The sequence below is a fragment of the Cebus imitator genome, unplaced genomic scaffold, assembly GCF_001604975.1.
Source record: "Cebus imitator isolate Cc_AM_T3 unplaced genomic scaffold, Cebus_imitator-1.0 Scaffold25, whole genome shotgun sequence".
NCBI classification, from domain to species: Eukaryota; Metazoa; Chordata; class Mammalia; order Primates; family Cebidae; genus Cebus; species Cebus imitator.
The window spans coordinates 5,492,135-5,497,673 of NW_016107340.1; the positions used below are offsets into that span (position 1 = coordinate 5,492,135).

The 5,539-nt window shown below is 44.8% G+C and overlaps 1 protein-coding gene across 6 annotated transcripts in view; it reads right to left on the bottom strand.

Moving 5' to 3' along the window:
• PLCH1 (phospholipase C eta 1) overlaps positions 1-3,466 on the bottom strand; it is a 246,046-nt gene extending 242,580 nt beyond the window's left edge. For 4 of the 6 annotated variants that reach the window (XM_037736464.1, XM_017522917.2, XM_037736467.1 and 1 more), the window contains exon 1: positions 3,077-3,337. The gene's annotated coding sequence lies outside the window, so the exon portion shown is untranslated. Of the gene's footprint in view, positions 1-3,076 lie in introns of all 6 variants that reach the window. The other 2 variants (XM_037736470.1, XM_037736471.1) reach the window with 1 other exon arrangement.
• Positions 3,467-5,539: the final 2,073 nt, after the last annotated feature.

The following is a 5,539-nucleotide window of genomic DNA, read 5'->3' on the forward strand; positions in this document are numbered from 1 at the left end:
GAGCTGCAGAAGGTTCATTATGTCATGAAACACAGCCAGAACAAAGGATTACTGAATCACTCACCTTATCTTCATCTAAGAAACCTGAGAATTACAGGGTTTCTGTTTGTTCTAAACTCAGTGCTGCACTTGCCAAGACTACAAGTTTTAGGGTAGAGTTTGTAATACAAAAATGTAAGCAAATAGGTGCACATAATGCTTCTTATCCTAGATATAAAGCCTTATATAAATTACTCAAAGTTTCAGCATTTATTTCTGAATCTGCAAGTCTGAGTGATTAACACCAAATCAATTGATCCCCTTAAGAGTAACAAAGGTAGTATCCTCACCCTGAACATCTGAAGTGGTATTAGAATTATTTCAGGACTCACAGCTCTTAGTTCATTCAAAACAGAAATCTGGATTTATTCATCTTCCCTGTTATATAAGTTCTCAATAAACATTTGTTGACTAAAAAATTAAGTAAAAAACATTTCATTAAGAATTTTCACAGTATTTTGCATTATGGCACCCTAACTAGAAGCACTTTTATCATATTCTATGTTTACAATACTATCCCTATAACTGGAAGACTGATTTTTTAAAATAAATTTAATTGAAGTTGATGATGTGGGAAAATGCATCAAACTGAAGCAATGACTTTAAACAGATTTTATTACGAATCTGGTGCAACTGTAAATCCTCACTCTGCCCAACAGCCTTCCCTCCCTTTGTCTCCTCATTGCCTCTCCCCCACCTCCCCAGGTACTGCCAGTCTCATTATCCCATGATCTGTTAAAACTGCAGTTTACCTCCTGGAACCAGAAGAAACACATGTCACTGAGAATTAGGGAATTGGAGCCAGTTACAAGCCACCAAATAGGGTCACAAAGTATCTGAACCTGAAAATTAAGAGTTTTTCTGTTTTTCTAAACATAAGAAAAAGGTGAAAAACTCAGTTGGACTTTTTTTAAACATTTGAGCTAGATGGAATGTCTAAGCATTTATGACAAATGAGATGGGAGAGAACTTTAACAGCACATTACTCGCTAATCATTTGAAAAGCAGTTTCATTTTCTGATTTCATTTGCTGATGGCAGGAGGATATTATCTTAAAACATCTACCACAAATAAACACTCGCTATTCTTGAAAACAAATTGCTTGAAACTGGTATGCAGCAAGCCAGTGCTCACATATTACTTCATCCAAGGTATTTTATGCCACACTTTATCCCAAGAAGAATAACTCCATTTTAAATTTGTATTAGCAGTTATGTTAATTCTAATCAATGTTTAATAGCACTAGGTACCAATCATGCTGCCGAGTATTGATGTAGTTTAAGAAAAATAAGCAAGAAGCTACCACTCCTTCTACATACCCTTTAAGATGTGTACTTTTGCCAAATGCTGGGCTGTATGTAAACAAATGGAATTTAAAAGAGGGGATAGGGCTGTCAAGATCCACAATTTTATGAAAATGAAAATGACTCTCGTGGCCCGGACGCGGTGGCTCACGCCTGTAATCCCAGCACTTTGGGAGGCTGAGGTAGACCACCTGAGGTCAGGAGTTTGAGACCAGACTGGCCAACATGGCAAAACCCCAGCTCTACTAAAAATACAAAAAATACCTGGGCATGGTGGCGGCAGCCTGTAATCCCAGCTACTATGGAGGCTGAGACAGGAGAATCACTTGAACCCAGGAGGCGAAGGTTGCAGTGAGCCAAGATTGCATCCAGCTTGGCGACAGAGCCAGACTCCATCTCAAAAACAAACATAAAAAAAAACACAAACAAAAAAAAAAAAAAAGAAAGAGAAAATGACTCCCAACAGTAAGCTTGAGAAAACTGGCTTCTCTTAAGGCTTCTTGAAGCATTCTCAGCAGATTTTAACCCCAAAGGTGACCAAAATGCAGAGGCAACTGAAAAAAAACAACCGCCACTTCTAGGAAAGCCTTTGTTTCTTTTCATTGACATTATACTCTGGTCCCTTTTGCAGCGCATCTCCTTGTCATAAACATGCCAATAAACAGGACATGGGTGCTGCTGGGTACAAGCCCTGGACTTCACCTGGGTTAGGAGGCACAGATTTGTCCTTGCAACGCTCAAGAACAATCACTTGACTGAATTTTTTAACTCCTTACCAGGAAGTAAATCTTTTATTCGTCTCCACTTTTACGGAATAGAGGAGAGGGGGATTTCAATTGCTGCCCTAACAAGCAATCTCTCACGATTTTCTTCTGTCTGTGATCAAAACGGTAACAAGGGAAGGGGAAAGTTGTTTTTTTTTTTAATTTAGTTGGCTATTGCCTTAATGCTGAACTCCCAACATCAAAATGTGATCACAAATTGATGCCCAAAAGGAAACAAACGGAAAAAGCCTCGGGAAGGAGGGGAGAGGGCGCCGCAGACGCTCAACAGGGAACTGGGCTTTGGGGCGCGCAGGGTGGCGTCTAGGACCCGCGGCTCAGTAGCCAAGGAAACGCCGCGCAGCCGCAGAGCGCACCGCCCGGAGACCCGGGGTTTGCCTCCACCACCCCGCGCCGCTCAGACGCTCCTCGTCCCAGGGAAGTGCAATGGAGTATATCCTCCTCGCGCTGAGCACACCGAGTCTTTTCTGAGAGGGTCCTGAGCAGGGTCAGCGAGCGCAGGAAAAGCTGTGAGAAAAGCTGTGAGACGCCCCAGTGTAACGGACGCCGCACTCCCCTTGCTGGGAAACGCGGACCTGCTCTGCTGGCGGCGTCTGGCGGGCGGAGAGAGGCTCCCGGGACCCCGTGTGGGGGCGAGGCATCCCGCAGCGATGCTTCACCCTTCCACCGGGCGAAACGCCCCCCACCACCACCGCAAGGGACCCGAGAGTTACATTCTTTCGCGGACACACCCCCCCCACATCCTTCTGAATTATGGGACCCCTAAGAGCAGCTGGGGCCAGTTCCACGCACGGCACTCACACAGTACTAAAGAGGCGTGTCGCTGCCGTGGCTGGCGAGGGAGGAACTCGGGCCACCTGCTCACTCTCTCGTGGGACTGGCGTGCCAGTCCTCTTTTTCCTGCACACTCCCTCCTCTCCCGCGCCGCCTCCTTCCCCCGAAAGCACTGACCTCCTCAGCTTTGAGTGTTCAGTAGAAGAAGGACTCCTCGGAGTCCGTGGTACGGGGAGCCACCTCCGAAGTGCTGGAGTGATGAGTTATTGGCCCCTGCGACTCCAACTCCAAACCCCCACCGAGGGCGAGAAAAGCGCCCCTAGAAGAGCACTTCTCCCCGCTACCCAGCAGAAGCCCCGAGACCAGCGGGGAGGAGACGGGCGCCGCCGCCACAACCTGCTTTCTCATTCAAATCCTCACGCTCACACAGGAGCCCCTCCCTCTCGGCCCCGCAGCTTCCGAGGAAATCAGGAACTGGAGTTCCGGAGAGCGGACTGGAGCGCCCGCTGCCTCCGCTGGCCCGGGCGGGATAGGTGTACGGAACGCAGGGCTGCACCTGGAACCCTTGGCTTACACCCCCCTGCGGGACTCCCCGCTGGGCAAGGGCCAGAAGCACTGGGAATGAAGTCCTTTCCCTCCCACATGGGGGAAGTTTCCAAAGTTTCCAAACCCAGGGTAACCCCTTGATACTCAGTTTGGGGCTGTAGCCGGAGGGCCTCGGTGGTGGGAGGGTAAAGGAGTTGGGGAAACGAAGTTGGAGGTGAAGGGCGCAAGAAAAGGGAACTGCGTGCAACTTGCACCAAAGTAAAAAGTGTTCTGAAACGCCCGTCTTACCTCCTTTTTGTTTTGTTTTAATCGTTCTAAGAGCATGGCGTCTATCGATGCTGCAAATTAAAGAGATCTGCTTTGAGTGACGTGCAGTTAAAATTGAGGGACTGTAGATGGTAACACTTCGCTTTTATTTACTCCCAATCTCTTCATTTGGAAATGCTACTCTTTGGCATTAACAGGCCACTTAGTCAATTAGATCGGTTTAGTGGCTGGTTGGCTCCAGCGGGCAACCTGCCGGGAGTAAGAAGACGGCGGTGGCAGAGGAAAGCCTGCAAAGAGCAGGCACTCAAGTGTTGATAAACCGATGAAATCTGCTGAACGCACTGACAGGATAAGTGACCAGTTTGGGGCAAATGCTGGAACCGCCACTGGCCTAGATGGCTGCGGTGTGATCTGGCTTCGGGATTCCAGGATTTACATTTATCAGCCTTCATTCAACCTGCCCTATTGTTAGTTCAAAGCCTGGCTGGGAAGGAGTAGGGATGCAGCTCTTCACTCACCTTTCAGTTTAAAATAATCCTCCAATAAGAATGTACTAGGAAAGCTGGCAGCATGTGGTTGGCAGGGATTTTCTGGGCTTAGTGACAACATAAACTAAAGTCATTTTCTTTTTTCATGCGTGAATTTGCCCAGGAAGTTACAAATGAGTAAGTTACAAAATGATTGCCTGAGATTGGAGCTGGGGGCCTTGGCTGCCAGTAGGCTTTGACAGACAGTTAGTGTGGAGGGTGGTAGCACTGTGACCTCTCAGCCCAAGATCTAGGGTTTCACCTTTTCATCCCACTTAGCTGATACCATAGAAACAACCCATTTGTATTATTCAATTCAACAGAGGCAATTACAATGTCACAGCAAAGCACCATGGGCAAGAAGAAACTTTATCCTGAAAACAATCCTAGACGCTCAGAAAAAAGAAAAAAGCTACCAGAATAGCCACTTGAATTTCTTTCTGCCAATGGTACCAGGAAGAAATCAATTTGGGAAAAAAATATAGGTAAGGTCCTTTGCCTCTATTGAAAGAAACCTCCCCAAATTTCCTTGTTTTTGTTTTTTTACATGCCCATACACAAATCTCAATTTATAAGAAATTAAGTAATTAACTCTTTGCCTCCAAACTCCTTTTTATTTTGTAAACATGCTTGTTGGAGGTTTGTTTTGCTGGTAATCTCCATGGTGAATAGGAAAGCCAAAAAAAAAAAAAACACCGAGATAATCCCTCAACAGCAGTTCACCCCCCAACCTCCGGTGTTTGTCTTTCTTGAGTCTGAAAAAATGCAGATGCACATGTTGAAATAAACTCAGATGCAAAGTTCATAACAAGAGCACTTCTTTGCTATGCATTCTTTATTTTCATATTTTTAATCAACTCCCATAATTTTGTATACTTCTACATTTTTTAATTGTGTGATATTTCAAACCTACCAAAACCAGGACATACACCATGTAATACTCCTGCTCCCCCAACCCCTCTTTTTTAAATAAAGCATTAAAGATACAGCTAAACTCCAGTTCCTGGCTTTTCTTACCCCCACCCCTTCCCAAAGGTAATAATTCTGAAGTTGTTATGAATCATAATTACATATGTTCTTAAATGTTTAGGACATTTATACATCCATAATCTTTTAATATAGCTTTTTTCTCCAACTATTTTTAACATTATTTATCAGAGAAAAATCACTAAACTAATTAATTGGAGAAAATCACTAAAAAGAAAATGTTGTTACATTGCTGTGTTTTTAGAAGCAGGACAGAACTATTTTTCCCTGCTTGTGACAATCAGAGTATGTAATAATAACAAAGGGATTAGAC